Source organism: Python bivittatus, unplaced genomic scaffold, assembly GCF_059951505.1.
Source record: "Python bivittatus isolate LINGU-HERP-01145 unplaced genomic scaffold, Pbiv_v1 ctg000580_np1212, whole genome shotgun sequence".
Taxonomy (NCBI): domain Eukaryota; kingdom Metazoa; phylum Chordata; class Lepidosauria; order Squamata; family Pythonidae; genus Python; species Python bivittatus.
In genome coordinates this window covers 21418546-21437648 of record NW_028277087.1, presented here as the reverse complement: position 1 = coordinate 21437648, position 19103 = coordinate 21418546, and the positions used below count along the sequence as shown (strand labels likewise).

Genomic DNA, 19103 nt, shown 5'->3' with positions numbered 1-19103 from the left:
AGGTGCGGAAGGCACATGAGAATGTGGGCAACTCCTAAAAAAACTGTAGTGATAATTTGCATTCTTTTAATCCCTTCTAATAAGGGATTAATAGTCTGTATTAGAGTTATGATCTGTTCACAGATTCCTGCTAGTGGGAAACATCCTCATGGAGGAGGGTAGAAGTGGTTTCAACTTTCTTCACTCTTCCTTCCTGCCTCTGAAAAAACTGCATTAGAGAGCAAGAGACTCTTTTGAAACAGCATGAAAGAAGGTTTTGAGCTGCACAGAAAGTAGAAATGGGTGAAAAACAAATTTCTACAACTTTTTCTATAGTGAAGAGCATGTGCTGGTCCTTGTTTCCTTCTTTGAACAAAAGAAGACCTTTGTGTGTAGAAAGAACAGTGCAAAATTCAAATGTTTTTAGTGCTCTGTAGCTACAGTGGTACCTTGGGTCACGAACGCTTCTGTTCACGAACAATTCGGGTCACGAACAGCACCGTTTGCAAAATTTTGCTTCCGTTTGCGAACTCCGCATCGGGTGACGAACAGGATCCGCGGCCATTTTCCCTGCTGTGACACGGGGTCGTGGCTTTCTGTAGGGAGGGGGACTCTCCCTCCAAACAGTAACCGCCTCGCCACCCGCCTTCCTGTCCTCCACGCCAGAAGTCGCCTCGAGCAAGGTTAGTGTCCTCTCTCTTCATACTGTACTGTACTTTGTTTCATATTTTTGTGGTTTAAAAAAAAATACATATGGTTCAGAACGGATTAACCGTATTTACATTGAACCTTATGGGAAAATTTGATTCGGGTCGCGACCAATGTTGCGGAACAAATTAAGTTCGTGACCCGAGGTACCACTGTATTTCATTTTTTGTGAGCATACGCACACACTTGCATGTACACTGTATTTTCTTTCAAGCAGTCTTAAAAAGATAAAAATGACTCTGTTGAATAAAACTATTTAAACCAGTATTTTACAAAGTATTTTACAACCAGCAGCAATGTGGATGGGCTTAATTTCAGCAGCAGTGGACGTGCCACCAAAGAACCAAAACGATCAAGTTGAAGACAGATCATCCTGGAAAGAATCAATTTTTGTGGTTGCAAAGAGTTCACCCTGACTTGATGATACTTAATCAATTCTAGAAGGAACTTTTTTTTAGTATACTTACTATAGGATATAAAGAGTTGTAACTGAAAAAATAAAAGCATATGTTTTGCTTCCTCTGTGTCCAAGTTAAATCCTAAGCATCTCCAAGTAGGCCTAAACAGACTTCTGTATGTAACCCTAGAGAGTCACTGCCGGACAGTGCATATAAAACAGAATTAGATGGATTACTGGACTTACTTTGTATAAGACAGCTTCTCTGTTATTTATTAAATTTTTGATTTATTCAGCAAACAGATAATTGGCACAAAATAAGTTGTTCAGCATCCACAACCCCAACATTATCTTGGCATGAGTTTTGCTCGATTCTTTAGATCTCACTAATATCTTTAAGGAAAAAATGTTATAAGTTTTGCATAATGTAAATTTTAGAAACAAGTTTAATATTTTCTAAGTTCAAGGACTGAAAAAGATATAATTTCTACAAAGTATATTTGTTTGTAGAAGCACATACATACAGTATACTCAGATAGACCTAGTGTTATGTTAAGCCAGTCTTTCTCAACCTTTTGACCCTGGAGGACCCTTGAAATATTTTTCAGGCCTTGGGAAACTCCTACACATTCAGGCTCAAATATAGGCCAGAAGTTACAAAACTATTATATTCACTTCATGTGTAGGTCTGTATACATGCATTGACAGTGTTCTTAAACTAAAAATAAGGAATGAAACTTACCTCTTTAGTGTGAAACCTGTGCTTGTTTTTTGCTGCACAAATAATTCTGGGCCAAACAAGGTAAGCATACATGGATTTCATCTTTACCTGAAATAAGACAATTTCTGTATTTGCTTTAGATGCTTTTTAAATAAGAAAAAGCTTGCTCACACATGTAAGAAGTTGAAAACTGCAGCAAAATGTTCAGTGCTTTCCTATGAATGGCAGAATACTCTTCTTTCACAGAAATCCGGAACTTGTCCATGGGCAGATCAGTGAATCTCATCTTGAGTGTACGATCAGACTGCAGCTCACAAAGTTCTTCCTCTTCCTTCCTTCAAAGTGAAGTTCTCAGGCTGAGCAGAAGATACAGAGAAAGGATCCCGCACCCAGTCGTACATTTGGGTTGAAAGGGAGGGAAGTACTGATCAGTTTTGTTGTGTAGTACTTCCAGGTGGTTTTCAATTAGATTTGAGACTTTCTGGTATTCTTCCTCACTCTCAAGCCCAAGCAGCAGTGTTTCCTTTTGCAACATTTTTCCAAACATTCGATTTTCTTTTAAATCCAAGAATCTTATCACTTGAAGTCAAAACATTTTCTCCAGTGCCTTGCAGAGACTTGTTCAGCTGGTTCATGTGATGAAAGATGTCTGCTAAGTATGCTAGTTTCTGCAACCATGCTCCATCTTCAAAGCACTCAGCAAAACATGGAATACTATTTTCTTGAAAATACTCTTGCAATTTTGCCTTCAGCTCAAACACCCTGTTGAGAACTCTTCTGTGCCACTGTATTTCTGTGTGTAACAGGAGACTTATGTGCTTTTTGTCAAGGTTTTCACACAGTTTTTTAAGGATTCTTGAGTGAACTGGTCTTTGTTTAATAAAGTTAACCATTTTTGTAGCATCATCCAGAACTTTTTTTCATTTCATCTCCAAGAGTTTTTGACACCAGCACCTCTCTGTGAACGAAGTAGTGTGTTGTGGCAACATCAGGATTTTCTTTTCTTACAAGAGAAATGAAACCTCTCATGGAGCCAACCATTGATGGAGCACCATCAGTACAGATGCCAACATAATTCCTCCAAGACAGACTTTTTGCTTCCAGATATGAAGACAAAGCATTAAATACATCTTGGCCTTTGCATGTTTTATATAGTTCTTTGCAGCAGAAAAAGTTTTCTTGAATTTCACCTTCATTTACAAATCTTACAAATGCCATAACATGACATTCATTGGTGAAATCTGTTGACTCATCAACTTGGATAGAAAAGCTGCTTTCTTCAGTTTATCACACAAAACCTTTTCAGCATCATGTGACATGTCATCAATATGTCAACTTATTGTACTGTTTGACAGTGGAACCTTTTCAATTTCTTATACTGCATCTGGTCCTAGCATTTTCCCCACTATTCTTTTACATGATGGCATGATTACTTTCTCACTGAAAGTGTGACTTTTCCTTTGCTGTGTAATAAGTTCTGCTACTAAATAATTTGCTTTTTGGGCTTTTTTACTGACTGTCATTTTATTAACAAAGGTTTACTCTGTTCTGTGATTCCAATAGCCATTTAAAATAATCAGAACTTGTCATATGGCTGTGATATGTAGTTAAGTGTCTTTTTAAAGTTGTTGGAGCCATTGCTGCATTTGTAAGTTGTTTGCTAAAGATGAGGCACAATGGAATAGGACAACTTGGATCACCAGTCCATGTAAAACCCATTAATAAATAGTGTTCATTGTAAAGACAGACTTTTTTTTTTAGTCCATTGATGTACCAGTGCAAGGGAAATGCCTGAGGAGATTTAAATTCTTCATTATCATTATCATCATTAAACGTATCGGTATTGTCCGTTCTAGAATCCTCCTCTTCTCTCTCACACCTCCTCTTCAAAAATCGCCACATCGGACATGATTGAATAAATGTTTACAAAATTTATTTAAAATAATGGGATAAAATAACTACAGGAAAACCGCAGGGAAAAGATGTGGGAAGGAAAGACTGATTTCACAGACTAAGTTGGATGAGTCCATTAATTTCTTGAAAAATGCACTTCTCCTTCTTGCAATATATTCCTCCCTTCCTCCCTGTTATCAAGAGTTTCCCCTATCCTGTGTCAAAAATTAAGAATGGATTCAACCAAATAAACACACTCCTACAGTGCACTACCAGAGAGCTCAGAAAGAGTTGTAACTAGATTTTTGTTCTGTCTCTACTCATCACTGCAAGAGCATTTTGCTCAAATTTGAAATAATTTTTAAAATTATGATCTCCCAGGGAACCTAGTAACCTCTCGCGGAAACCTATGGCTCCATGGAACCCTGGTTGAAAAGCCCTGTGTTAAGCTTTCATGTCTGTGTTGATTGCTTCTGAGGAGATGTCTAGGTACAAAAGGTCTCTATTTTGCAAACTGAGTTCATTCTAAATCTAGTTATTCCAGTACTGTTTCTCCAAGATAGTAAGTCTTTGCTTGAACTGCTTGAAGGGCTGTTGGCATTCTGTTTGGCTATGGAGGAAGTAAGTTGTAGGCCTGATGGAAAATCTACATTCCAGTCATAGCTAATTCAAGGGTGTGTATTTGCACATCCAGAAGAGAAGGAAGTCATCAATCTAACTAATGAAATAAAGAGGCACTATTTCAAATGTTTTTTTTTTCACCTTTAAATATAAAATGCCTTTTAAAATCACTTGCCCAACAAAGAGATTATCATGTTTTCTTATTACAAGAACACAAATGTATTTATTTCTCCTGAAAAAAATAAAAGAATATTATTAGACCAAAATCACAGCCGATTTAGCCATTTGTTTATAGCATAAACTGATGCAGCAAAATAGTAGGTATGCCCTAGCTTTAAAGTGCTTTTCTGTACTTCTCTCTAGTTTATGTAGAATAAATATATTTCTCTTCCAAATACTCCATTAATATGGGATGGAACAAAAGCTGTTCGTTTGCTGCTGAAAATTGGCAGAAAATTGTGCCAACCCTTTTCAGAGTTGCTAAATTTCAGCAGCACGACCTTGACGGAACCAGGGCTGCAGATTAAATGCTAGGGGCTGCAAATGGCCTACAGATTATCCATCCTTCTATCTCTTAAGGGCCTAGTGTATCCCCTCTGCCTCATGCCTGGGGGTCTGGCAGTAGTGGTGAGCCTTGGCAATGGCTATATTAAATGAATGTATATTCACCACCTGACTGTGATTATGTTTTATTAAATTTTTAATTGTGGTTTTAGGATAGTTCCATGCTGTTGTGTTTATTTTTTACTGTTTCTGTTGTTTTAATTATTGTGATTGCCCAGAGTCACACTTGTGAGATGGGTAACTATACAAATTTAATACATTTATTTATTTATCACAGTTATGTAGCCACCTATCTCACGTAGTGATTGATAGATAGATAGATAGATAGATAGATAGATAGATAGATAGATAGATAGATAGCCTGTTTTTCAATTGATTTCAGTGAGATGTTTTAAGAATCAACATAGGGTGAATATCAACAGATAAACACAGCTGTCTTTTTTGCAAAATGGATAAGAGGTAAGAGCTTCTCTGATATTTGACAAAGCTGTTGTTATTATTTCTCTTCTATTTCAAAGGTGTTTTTTTTTAATCAAAGTGTTTTTTTTTAAATCATGTCTTCTTCCTAGGATGTCAGGACAATATATAAGATAATATATTAAATATATAAGATATTAAACGGGTGTAATACAATAAAAGCATAAAACAAATAAAATATAAAACATAAAACAGAGGGATGCATAAAATGTATATAATTTTAAACTAGGCATTAAAATGATAGTAGCATTAATAGGAAGCAAATTTGAGTGGGCAGAGTATTTGAAAACCATCACTGAGGTAGAACACATGCTTTTCATTCCTACTAGGATTTCCCACTTGAAATTCTAGAGTTCAGCTTCAGAGGTAGATCCAAGATTTGTATAAGGAACCTTCCTATGTTTTTATATAAAAACAAAGAGTCTTATATGATACCTTAAAGATTAACCAATGTTATTATTAAAAAAAAAGGTTATAATTCATTCCATTAGATGCATTGAATTTAGACACTGAGAGAAGAACATTTTATAGATACACAGTTGTTTAGCAGGGAGGGAGAAGGGAAAAGGTAAAATGATGAGGAGAGAGGTCAGGGACAGGAATAGAATAATTTACATAGTGACTATAAATAAACAGATTTTTTGTTTCCAAGGAAGCAGCCTTGTCAGTATGTTGCAGTAAAAATAACCAAGAATCCTGTAATATTACAGACAAATCAATTTTGCCATGAGCTTATTGTTCATATATATTCTTAAGACTGGATGCCAACACAGAGAAGGTCCTCTTCTAGTCTCTCATAGTAAACTTCTTTACAAACCAAACCAAGAAAAGAGTTCCTTTAGTAGGGTAGAGTTACTCTCTTCTAAATGTTTGGGTCCAAAGCACGAGCACTTAGAATAGGCAGTAAATACAACTGCTAGTATGGAACTGGTACCAGGTACAATATTTATGGCAGCATTCTTACTATTTGAGGCTTCCAAGTCATCTTCAAATACAATCTTGTATTTTCCCGGGCAACATGAGAAATTTTATGTGAATTCAGATAAGATTTAGAATGTTGAATGGATGTGATAGTGTAGTGGTGAAGCATGATGGCCATGTTGGAGCTGGAGAGGAATTGTCTGACAGAGAATGGAGGCAGAAGCCAAGGCTAGCATGATGTGGTTCTCTAATGTAATGGACAATGTGGGTGAAGTGGGGGTAGGGGATGTCATTGCTTCCCTTGCTGGTGCAGTTGGAGGAAGTGCCCCCACACCAGTGATGGTGAATAAGACTGGATGAAAGCATATTGTTTAGTTGGGGATCCGCGGGTGGTACTCTGACACAGCTTACAAAAGCCATGGTGCTTCCATTGGCCATAGTGCCTGCTGGCATGAGGATGGAGGTAATATAGAGGGATTGCCATCTGTATAGGAACTGGCACCATTGGCAATCTCCCTTTCTCTATAGTTGCAGCTGGGTTAAATACTTGCAGTGACCCTCTCCCTGAATAAGAAACAGGAAGTGAGGTGAGAGTGTTCACCCCAGAGCAAGAGGTTGGGATGGTGACTTCTCTGTTGATGGAGCTCTTAGTGAGGGGGACCTGTTGCAGTCCATGTGGTTATAAGATGGAGGGGAGCTATTGGGTTAGACAGAGTAGTCTTGTTCATGTTGTTGGTTTGCTGAAGTATATCTGGAGGTGACTGATGGTAAGTGTTGTGATTGGGATGGCTCAAGATGAGTGTAGTTCCTTAGGTGTTTTGGCAAGAAGCCACATATCAGGAAGTGTTTTGGGGGGGGCTGAAGGTGAGAGGGAAAAAGGACAAGTGAATTTTGGTAATGATGGGATGGAGATAATACAGTGAATGGTATGGAGAATGCCACCACATGACAAGGGAGACCAATAATTTAATGCTGATCCAAGCTTCTCCCTTGGAGACTCATTCCTCAGTTCAGAAGTCATAGAATTATAGAATCATAGGGTTGGAAGGGACCTTGGAGGTCTTCTAGTCCAACCCCCTGCCCAAGGCAGAAGTCCTCATACCATCTTGGACAAATGGTCATTCAATCTTTTCTTGAAAACCTTCAATGATGGAGCACCCACAACTCCAGGAGGCAAGCTGTTCCACTACTTAATAGTTCTCACTGTCAGGAAATTCCTCCTTATTTCCAGGTTGGATCTCCCTCTGACGAGCTTCCACCCATTGTTTCTTATCCTACCCTCAGGTGCTATGGAGAATAAATTGATGCCCTCTTCTCTGTGGCAGCCCTTCAAGTATTGAGGACTGGTATCATGTCCCCCTTCAGTCTTCTCTTCGTTAAGCTAAACATACCTAGTTCTTTTAGCCATTCTTCATAGGATTTAGCCTCCAGACCCCTTATCATCTTAGTTGCTCTTCTCTGCACTCTTTCTAGGGCCTCAGCATCTTTTTTGTATTGTGGTAACCAGATCTGGATGCAGTATACCAAATGTGGCCTTACCAGTGCGGTGTAGAGTGGTACTGTCACTTCCCTTGATCTTGATACTGTTTCTCTGTTGATGCAGCCCAGGACTGTGTTGGCTTTTTTGGTAGCTGCAGCACACTGCTGACACATACTTAAATGGTGGTACACCAGGACACCTAGATCCCTCTCGTAGGCACTACTGTTGAGCCAGGTACTACCTATCCTGTACCTGTGCATCTGGTTTTTCCTGCCTAAGTGCAGCACCTTATTTTTCTCTCCACTGAACTGCATCTTGTTAGATAGGGCCCAATGCTCAAGTCTGTCAAGATCTTTCTGAATCTTGAATCTATCTTCTGAAGTGTTAGCAATTCCCCCCAGCTTTGTGTCATCCGCAAATTTGATGAGCTCCCCTTCAATCCCCTCATCTAGGTCATTTATGAACATGTTGAAGAGCACTGGGCCCAAGACAACCTTGAGGCACCCCACTGCATATTTCCCTCCATGTAGATCTAGTTCCATTAGTCATTCACTGACAGTGTCTGCTGTTGGAAAGCACCAGATCTGTCTGCGATAAGACCATTTTCATCTGTAATCTGGTGGTAGATGTGTGAGTGGACCTGGAGTATATTACTGATATCTGGTTGGATGAGAACAGGGATATAGGACTCTTGATTATTTGCACTTCTTGGGTTTGGGTTTGGGTTGGGTTGTGCAGCAGCTTTAATGGCAAGGTGGTGGTAAGGATGATCTCGAAGAAAACTTGCCTGTGATCCTGTTCTTGGGGTGATAGTGTGAAAGTCAGACTGTAGTGACAGGTTGGAGAACTTGCTCATTTACCATCCTGCTGCCTAACTGGATTCCTTCCTGAGCTATAGGACCTCATGTTGTTGGACTGTCCTATTGGTATTTGGGGATTTCAGCTTCCATGCTCTGGGAGTGGCTTCTGGGAAGTCTCCGCAATTAATTATCTCCATAGCATCTATGGATTTGGGCTAGGTAATTGGGGGCCCAGTGCACACATATTAGACCTTGTTTTTGCTTCAGAGCAGTTGATATAGATCTGAGTCCTTTGCCTCAGATCATTTTTTGGTTCAGATGAGATTTGTTGCCTTCTGCTTTTGAGACGCTTTATGATCTTCAGGAATTTCCGAGCAACCTGGAAGGCATATATGTGGAATATGAAAGTGAGCAGGTGCTGGACAAAACTGCTCTTGAGAATAGTGACTGTTTGGTGAGCATCTGCTTAGGGAAATGCCTGTTTTGAATACGTGGAAGGAAGGAATGAAGTGGGGGAAAAAACTGGAGTGAAAGCAAAATTGCTGTATGAGTCCTATATGAAGACAGATGAGAAGCTAGATTAATCTGTGAACAGAATGAATGGAAAGAGGATTGGAACCCGCTTGGAACAGAATAAAAGTAATTACATCATAGAATGCCATAGAACTTTGTGGAGGCACATAAGCCAATTCTAATTGTTATAGTGTAGTGTTAACAGTTCACCTTATAAGAAACAATTATGAAAAAAAACCAAAGCTGCTTTAGATACACTTTGTCTGAGAATATAGGCAAAAACATGGTAAAATATGCCAAATAAAAAAGAAAAGACACTTTTTTACAACCACATCTTTGGCATCTTTAAGTCTTAATACTTTTGATATTAAGGATTCAGAAGAGCTCAGTCCTTCCATAAGTGAGTTTTGATGTATTCAACAAAGACACCACAAAAACTTTCAGAGTATGTTATAGTCAGTTGTAGGCTGAGTTATTAAATAGCCCTAAGTGCTCAAGACTGTGCACTTTAGCCTTGACTGTAGAGGCTGAATTAGTAGTAAACTAGAGGCACAACTTGAGGCTTCTCTTGGTTCACTTGTGCTTTAATTTTCTATTTTATTTCAGTTCTTCTTATTTCATTATATATTTCTGGCTGCTGGTGGTTAAGGATGTCAGTGAATAGCTTACTGCTGCTCTGTGGATCTCAGTTGTTAGATATAAACAAGATATCCATGAAGAACAAAAAAAAATTGACTCCTGGCCAACCTGGAGACATGTTGAACTGCAGTTTGTTCTTCTCTCCCTCTGTGAGCTGCTGAAAACTGTATCTGGACTGCTTGTTAAAAATAATTGGTAAGCAGACATATTAATTAAACAATTTTCTATTTTCTAAGTTTTGAATTGGGGGAGATAGAATGCCTTGTAAACACATGAAACAGACTCTTCCTGCTTCCATTTCACCCACTGGGGTGGTATTGTCTCAGATGGAGATAGAACAATCCCTACCAGCTGCTGATCCAATTATTTCTGTGCCTAAGAGCTTGGCTTCAACAGAAGAGGCAATTGTTTTGGCTGATGATATTATTGAATATCAGATTCGAGATGCGTAGCAAGCAATATTAACTTAAGACCTGCCACCTGGAATTGAGCCAGGAGAAGTAACTAATTTTGAGCTGATTATCGTTATACAATCCATAAGCAGGAGGATGACAAAATATGAGTAAAGTTGATATACTAGAAAGTTGATTCTATGGAGAAGAAAACTAAAGAGCTTAAGAAAATATTTGAATTGCACAAGAGAAGAATCCAAGCACCTCAAATGAAAGACATAACAATTAGAAAGGAGTTGGTGGCCTATGAAGAGGAAGTGACACCGATTCAAGGTCAACTGGTAAAGAGTATTATGTTTTTGATAAGTAGAGGATGAACAGCTTATAGTAGTTCTTATGAAGAAATGTTTTCAGGAGCTGAAAGAAGATAGTTATCCTTCCTGATTTGGCTTCCAAGCTTGTTAAAAAGTATAAATAATTTAACTATGACAGCAAGACAACAAGAGACAATTAGACAGCAAAGGTTTCTTTCCATATTTTGCAATTTTTCTCTAAACTTTGGATGGTGGAGCAACAACATTTTATTTATTTAATTTACTTAAAAGGTTTATATAGCTGCCTAACTCACTTAAGTGTAACTGCAGGGAGTGTATCTGGACTCCCTTCAGTTGGCTTCAGGCTCAGACGTGGAACCAAAACAACATTGGTTGCATGTGTGGATAACCTCTAGCAAGAGTGGAATGGCAGTAGTGTGTCCATTCTTGTTCTTTTGACTTCTCAGTGACATTTGATACCCTCTATTATTGTATCCTATCCGACTCCAGGAGCTGGGAGTTTGGGCACAGTATTGTACTTGTTCTCCTCCTCTGGGGTTGGTTTCAGTCAGTGTTGATAGGGTTAGGGTTAGGTTAGGACTGCTCTTTCTAGTTGTCTCTACTTGCCCCACCAAATCTGGCAGGAGGAGCATGATCCAGGCAGCATCTATTAAAGAGTGTCATCTAGTGGGAGCCAGAATGTGTGCCTTTGGAACATCATCGCACCTGAGATTAAGATTGGCCTCAACCCTGATGGTGTCTTGGAAAACCCCTAAAACCTTGCTATTCTCTCAGGCATAGGGGTTGGGAAATTAGTTGAGCCTGTGTGGTATTATTAATTTATTGTTGATAAGTTATCTTTGGTTGCCATTTTTTCATTTTTTTGCTTTTGATATGTTTATATATCTATTTTTTTATTGTTATATTGATCTTTTAAATTATGCTTGCTGCCCAGAGTTGCCTTGCTGAGATGGGTGGCCATAGGCATAAAATAAAATATCCCCTCTAACAATATTGCAAATAAAAATCATACAGTGTCAACAAAAATGAATCCATAAGCCAGCATAACAACATAGAGCCAGGGCTCACCAATCATGTACTTCAACTTGTGGAGAATGGGCTCATCTATCATTCAGTCCCAAAGCCAAATTTTAAAGCTTTGCTAAAGGCTAACATGGTCAGGGCCACCCAAATTTTGGGGGGTAATGGAAATCATTGCAGAGGGCAAATGCTGCAACATTAAAGTATGGCTCCTAGCTTTCATCAGATGACATTGCCTCAAAGAGGGCACTTGGAGCATGCTGGTCTTGTGAGAGTCTCTGGAATGGGCAGAAATAACCAGACAGGTGGTCCCACAAATAACATAACCCAGTTGTGTACCATGTAAGACTTTATAGGTGATAACAAATACCTTGAATTGTACTCTGAAGCCTCTTGTGAGCCAGCACAGCTCACAGAGTAGCAGTGCTACATGGGTGCCCCTAACTACCCATGTTGCTGAATTTGGGACCAATTGCAGCTTCTGGATGGTCTTCCAGAGCAACCCCATGTGGAGTGTGTTGCAATAGTCCATACAAGAGGTGACCAAGGTGTGAGTGACCATGGGCAGGGCCTCCTCATTCAGGAACAGGTGCAATTGCTGCCCAAAATGGAGTGGCCATAGCTCCCACCTCCACCAGCAGGATTTGGGAATCTAGGAGGACCCCCAAATTGCATATCAGTTCTGAGTTCATGGTTCAGAGGGCCTCAAGCCCTCAGCCACTAGGTCTTGCCAGGATTGAGTTGAAACCTGCTCTTTCCCATCCAGCCTCCCCAGTCTTCAGACACTGGGAAAGAATCTTGTCGGCATCACCTGGCCTGGAGATGAGATATGGAACTGAGTATCATCAGCATACTGATGATACTTTGCCCCATACTGACAAATAATTTCACTCAGTGGCTTCACATACATGATAAACAAAAGGAGGGAGTGAATACAGCCTGAGGCAAGCATGGGTCTAGGGCTGGGGCTCCCTCCCCCCATACTGGCTGGAACCAACCCTGGAGGAAGGAGAAAAACACCATAACACCATGCCTTTCACTTCGTATGATCCTTAGGTTGCTACCAATTACTTGAAAATAAGATCTGAAACCCATGTTGATGTTGAAATACAACAGCTGTCTTCAAATAATTATGTAACTATCACAAGGACAAATGTCTTTCTTTTATATGTAATTATGAAGTAGATAATGTTTTTTAATATATTTTAGCTTAGGAGGAAGAATAAGGATTAGTCAAGGGATACCTTTGCCTTTAGTCCTTTTAGAACTTTCATTTACTTTTTTTTTTTTTGGTTACAGTTTTTCTTCTTTTTCTTTTTTACAGGTGTTTTTTGGGGTGTCTTTTCTGTAACTGGATTTTGCTGAATTTGTTTTTTTTCATTTTTATCTTTGTTTAATTTCAACCTCATGGTTTTCTTTTTTTAAGTTGCAAGTTAAAACAGGATGTAGTAGCAGTGAAACAAAAAATGCTGATAACTAGGGGACCAATTTACCCAGGACATTAATAAAATTTCGTTCAAAAGGCCTACCCTAACCCAGAACCTGCAGAAAAAGCAAAGGGAAGTCCAAGATGATTTATTTTTAATAAATTGAAGTTTTATAAATATATTTTTTTTAAAAAAATAAAGTGGTAGATATTGAAGCTGAAGTAGTATTTCTGCAAGAAACCCATATTCTCCCTAATGAAAAATATTTACTTGCATGGAACTGATCAGATTCTTGTTAATGGCAATTTGAAAATATCAAGAGGAGTTGCTCTGTTAAGTCTTCGGATTTTACAGTTGAGCAAGACGTTTTAGATATTCATGGTCACTACATAATTTTGGTTGCTAAAAATGGTGATATTCACATGACTTTTATTAATATTTATGGTCCAGTCAAAGATAAATGAGGTGTTCTATAAAGTTATCTTTAGTTCACAAGTAGACAGTATAATGGTTACTGGGTTTTACTGTCCCTTTACGGTCCCTTTAATTGATTGAAATGAACTTTCTAAGAAAAATACAGGTAGCCCTTGACTTAGGATGGTAATTGGGACCAGAATTTCCATCACTAAGTGATGCGGTTGTAAAGTGCGACATCACGTGACCTTATCGCTTAGTGATGGCAACCCCGGCACTCCCTGTTGCTGTTGTTAACTGAATTCCACCAGTTGTTAGCTGAGGATCCACCCCAATCCAAGCCGTTCCAGGCTTGGTCCCTCCCAGCCTCGAATCTTGGTAAGGTAAGGGACTGCCTTCTCTTCAACTCCCCCCCACCTATCTCCCCCCCATCTCTGCCCTTTTTACCACTCTGCACCCACCCTTGTGGGCTGGCAAGCAGCCCAGAACTGTGTGGGTCTGGGGCTGCTTGCCATGCTGCAGCTCAGGGGCTTGGTGAGGCACGGCTCTGGGGCTGCAAGAAGCCCCTGAGCTGCAGCGCAGGGTGAAGCCGCAGCTACCCCTTGAAGTCTCAGCCACCCCACCCCAGCCCAGAAGTGTGGCATGACGCCATAGAGCCTCGGGAAGTCTGAGCAGCGCCCTGGGAAGTCGCAGCGCCCTAGGAAGCTGCAGCTGCCCCAGCCCAGTCTCAGTCACCCTTGCAACCCTGCACTCTGAGGCCCCTGCTGCCCTGCACTTCTCTGCCCCAGCTGACTTTCACTGTCTTCTTGCTCCTGCTGATGACAAGGTGTGCCCACCCGGGCCCTTCGCGAGGCAGCTGCTGGCCACGTGAGGCCATCTTCTCCAGGTCTCACAAGGAAACCACCATGTGCGACCTTGTGAAGAAAACCTCGTGCAGCCAGTAACTGCCTCTTGAAGGGCCAGGCTGGGCATGCTTGGTCAGCTGGGGCAGCAGGAGCTGCAGAGTACAGGGTGCCAAAAGAGCATAGATGGGGGGAGATATGATGGAAGGGAGAGTTGAAGCACCCCTGTGGCCATAAGTGCAGGCGGGCTGCAAAGCACCCAGTTTGATCACGTGACTGAGGGGGCATTGCAATGGCTGTAACTTTGGGGACTGGCCCTTTGCTCAGCACTGCTGTAACTTTGAATGGTCGCTGAACAAATGGTCATAAGTCAAGGACTACCTGTAGAGTATAGAACTGAGGTGCCCTTTTTGTTTGTGTTCAAGAATTTAATTTAATTGCTATATGGAGACAATAAAATCTGAACAAGATATACTTTTTTTCAACTTCTCATGGCACATATTCACTTGAACCATAGTTAATCAAATCTGTTTTACTGGTTCTGTTGCAAAATTGGATCATGATCTGGTTATATTATCCATTGTTAATAAGAAAAGTCAAGCTGATGTAAGGTTGCATTTTAATATATCACTGTTAGGGAACCCACAGTTCATTGACTGACACAAAAAGATTGAGATTTTTTTTTCCAAATAGCTAACAAAAAATATGTTGGCTAGTTTGGAAAGTGTTTAAAGCTAATATATGGATTAAGAATATAGCATATAAAAGAAAAAAAATCTTACTATAGTGTAAAGGAAAGGAAATTTTGAATATGTATATGAGAAATTGTATCTTGACACTATATAGTGCCTTTAGGTTGACTAAGCTAACAATCTAATGGTCTTATACAATTGTCTGTGCTTGTTATATGCTTCTATTATGGAATTTTCATTAAAGTATATATAGTAGACATTCTGGGAACAGAAAAAAAACCAGGGAAACTGTTGGCTTCTCTATTGAAACAGTGTAACATCACTAAAATAAGATATTCCTGGGAGATATTACATAAGGATAAATGGATTTGTATGTATCTTTTTATAGTGTAAATGCAGATACATCTGTTGAGATTGAAAGTTTTTTAAATAAAATAATTTTTTCAATATTTTTCACATTCATTTGAAGGATTTAGCTGCATCTCTAATGTTGTGGAAATATTTGATACAAATGATTCCGTGAAATCCAGGAAGGCCCCAAAGTGGTACAAAAAATATATATTTATAATAATTATAGGACCAAATGTTTATAACAAGTGTTAGGGTTTTTCTTAATATGGTACAGAACACAGACTGCATTTGTTTTTCCCACAAAATTGTTTTATTGTACAAAATTAAACTCCTACTTCTAAACTTAATGCTAATTCTATGCTTGTTTCTACTTATTCTACTGTCTTATTACTGTAAGTTTACAACTGTTTCTATTTTATTCAGTTTATAAATTTCTATCTCTATGTCTATGGTCCTATCTCTGTTTTTTGTAGCATTATCTTTTCTTAACTATTTCTTAGCTCTAAATCTTTCTTTTCCCCCCAGGTCTTCAGCTCTTGTAGCCAATCTCAGTCTATTTGCATATGAAAACCTTTTTTACTCCTCTGTAGATTTGCGAATGGGCTTTTCTCTCCCCACCCCCCCACCCCTCCCCCAAGACTCACAGTCCTCTGTTTTTGGAGTGGATTTGTAGAGCTCTGCACCTGGGCAGCTGCATGCAGTGGGCTTGTTTTGGTTTGCAGACTCTGGTCAGGCTCTTTTCCTCCCCTCTCAGTTCTGCCTCTCCGCCAGTCTTGCAGCTCAAGGAGCTGAAGTTTTCTCTTGCTGTCTGAAGATTGCTGCTGCGGTACTTGCCTTTGGGTTGGAGATTTCTCTTTCCAGTGTCTCTACTGGCTTTCTGGTTTGACTCCTTTCTTGACACATCCACACATATGCTTGCTTTCAGTTCCCTTTTATGAAACAGACTCTCCAATTAAGGAGAGGGTGGGGCTGTTTTAACCCTTCTTCTCAGGCAGTACCAAAACTCTAGATCCTAGGAAGGGGGGGGAAATGCCTATGCACTCTGGGTGGTGAGTTCACTCTTCCACAATGAGTCTTTAAAAAAAAAAAAGGGTATTTCCTGTACCATTATATGACATCTATAGTTTGGTTATCTTAAAAATTGGAAAGGACCCTATAGGGCATACTCCCTGTAACCTTGTTAAGTGTGGATGCAAAAACATTGACTGCCACTGTAGCAAATAGGTTATGTAAGGTTTTACCATCAATAATACTTCTTCTATAATCTGGTTTTGTGAAAGGATGGCAAACTTATTGGTGAATATTCTAGCAGCTCATTCGAACACTCCTGAAATTGTTGTAGTGTCATTGGATCTACAAAAAGCCTTTGAAATGAGACAGATTAAATGTTGAGAACATTTTATGGAAAATGGTTTTCCCTCTTGGATTAAAAATCATTATTCTATTTTTTATTCTTGAGTTATTACAAATGGAATTATTTCCTTCCCCACAATCAGAATGCAACATGGAATCTGTCAGTTGATGCCTGTCTTGTTTTTGGAACGTTTGATTTGTCTTATTACGCAATCTAGCAATATTTAGGATATACAGATACAGCCACTCCTCATTTAGCAGCTACCTCATGTAGTGATCGTTTGCTGGTAAAATGTGTTGGTAATATTTTAAAAAATAATTTTGCGACCAAGGCATACATTGACAACCAAATTTCCTGCACTTAACAAAAGCTTTTAGTGTGAAACTGATTACAATCTTGTCAGTTTCAGGCAGCAGGGCTGGGGCTGGAGGATTTTAATCAACAATTAAGGTCACAGAGCTGAGCTTGTTAAATTGTGGTTAGCATTTTTTAGAGAATCACTATGTTTTGGAGGAAAACAGCTCAGGAAGAAATAGCTTGTTTAAGCAATCTCTCTGCCCTTTGAGGGGGCAAAAAAAGAAAAAAATGGGTCAGGCACAGGACTGTAGGAGAGAACTTTAAATGAGATAGCAGCAATCAGTGATCTTTACAGTCTCTCTCTCTCTCTCTCTCTCTCAGTCATATGTTTGCTTAGCAACGATTTTGCTTCCAATTTAAGGAACAGATTGCAGTTGTTAAAGGAGTAGAGGGTGTAACTAGTGTAGGACTCAAGTTATTGTATGCAGAAAATGTATTGGACTTTGTTAATGATTACCAAAACTCTGTCTAATTTCATGGAAGTTGTACAACAATATGGTTAATTTTCCTCATATACAATAAATTAGAACAAATCTAACGTATTGCCTATTAGTAATGTAGTTTTATGGAAACATGTAAAGATGGGTTTTATTGTTTGTTTGAACTGTCTTAAATATTTGGGGAAACCTGAACATCTCAAATTGTGTACACACAGATTAACTGTGATATTGCTACTTGGTTAAAAATACCAGGGAGACGATGAGAAAAAATAAATGCTGTTAAAATGAATATAATCTCTAATTGGTACATATTTAAAGAGAGGTATTTGTGTTAATTCCACTTAGATGTTTTAGACAAATTACTGATTCAATTATTACTTTTATATTGAATACTTGGAACCCACGGTTCTTTTTTTCAAAGTTGAAGCTGCCTGGGTTTTTAATTTTCCTGATTTTCAATTATATGTTGGACATATTTATTGGCCTTTGTTTTTCATTGGAATATAAATGATATTTTCCAATTAATGAGTTATTATTTTTCACCTTAGTTTTTGGTTCAAATTGTAGCCAAAATTCTATTGTATTTCCAGCACTGAAGGCAGCTGGATATATTTGGATGTAATTGGGAAAGACATTCAGGTTTTCATGAGAAATTGGCTCTTTGGAATAATCCTTATTTTAAAATGGCAGGTAATTTTTTACAGGAATATTTGGGCTAAAAATGAGATTGTTATCAAAGACGTTTGAGAGTTACAAGAAGAATATAACCTGCCTAAAACCATTGAATGGCAGCACATTCAAATAAAACACTATGTTTTCATTTTGGACCAGATGTATTGCATTCTCAGAAATTTCTATGATTTTGAGCATATTAGGTAAAGCTTTCTTAAGGCTAAGCTAACAAATCAGTTTTGTTAGCAATTAAAGAATTTTATTAAAATAAATATTGATAATTCACAAGAAGTTTGGAATAAAGAATTGGTGCTATTCACCAAGTCTATTGGTCTCTGGTTTTTAAAAGCGTTGGAAAGATACTAATGTACCAGATAACAAAAGCTGGCTTGACAAAATGTATGAACTCTCAGCCTTTGAATTGACTATGCATCATTGCAGAGAAAAGACTGAACAATATGATTGTGTGTGGTCAAGGTTCAATTTGTTGTTTAAAAATTGAGTTATATAAATTTGTGTGTGTGTGTAGTTGCTTTCTATTTAGTTCTTTTTCTGTCTTGTATTTTCTGTCTTTTTTAATCTATTCTATTAAAGCAATACAATAAAAAATGAAGAACAAAAAGTTAATATGTCATGTTTCTCTTTATTTCTTTACTTTTTCACACAAGTTACATATAAAATCTACTAAATGTTGTAGGAGATGAAGTTACTGCATGCCATGATTACATATGCATAGCATCTTTTATACTCCATCTTGAAACTATTACAAATAGCAGATTGATTTGCTTATCATCAAGCCCACCAAAGAGTTTTGGAGAATGTGAAAATTTATTCAATACTTTCTCCCCCTTGCACTGTTATATCTTTAGTAATATTATAAAAAGTAGGGGGTTTTTTATTCAATAAAGAATTTTTAAGCTATTAGTTAAAAATATAACCTGTGCAACTAGCCTGCAGAATGTTGGTTATTGGGTTGATTAAAAATATAATAAGTTAATGAGTAAATACGTGACTAGGTAAATCGATAATATTGTAATAAAATTACTATAGAATATTGGGACTTTGTTGCTTATTACTCTGTATTGAATACTATA

The 19103-nt window shown here is 38.4% G+C and overlaps 1 protein-coding gene across 4 annotated transcripts in view; it reads left to right on the top strand.

The window, feature by feature from the left end:
- PPP2R5E (protein phosphatase 2 regulatory subunit B'epsilon) overlaps window positions 1–19103 on the top strand; it is a 61655-nt gene that overhangs the window by 24247 nt on the left and 18305 nt on the right. The window contains exon 1 of one of the 4 annotated variants that reach the window (XM_088149741.1): window positions 9773–9908. The exons of the other annotated variants lie outside the window; for them this stretch is intronic. The gene's annotated coding sequence lies outside the window, so the exon portion shown is untranslated. Of the gene's footprint in view, window positions 1–9772; window positions 9909–19103 lie in introns of those variants that run through there. 4 annotated transcript variants of the gene reach the window in all.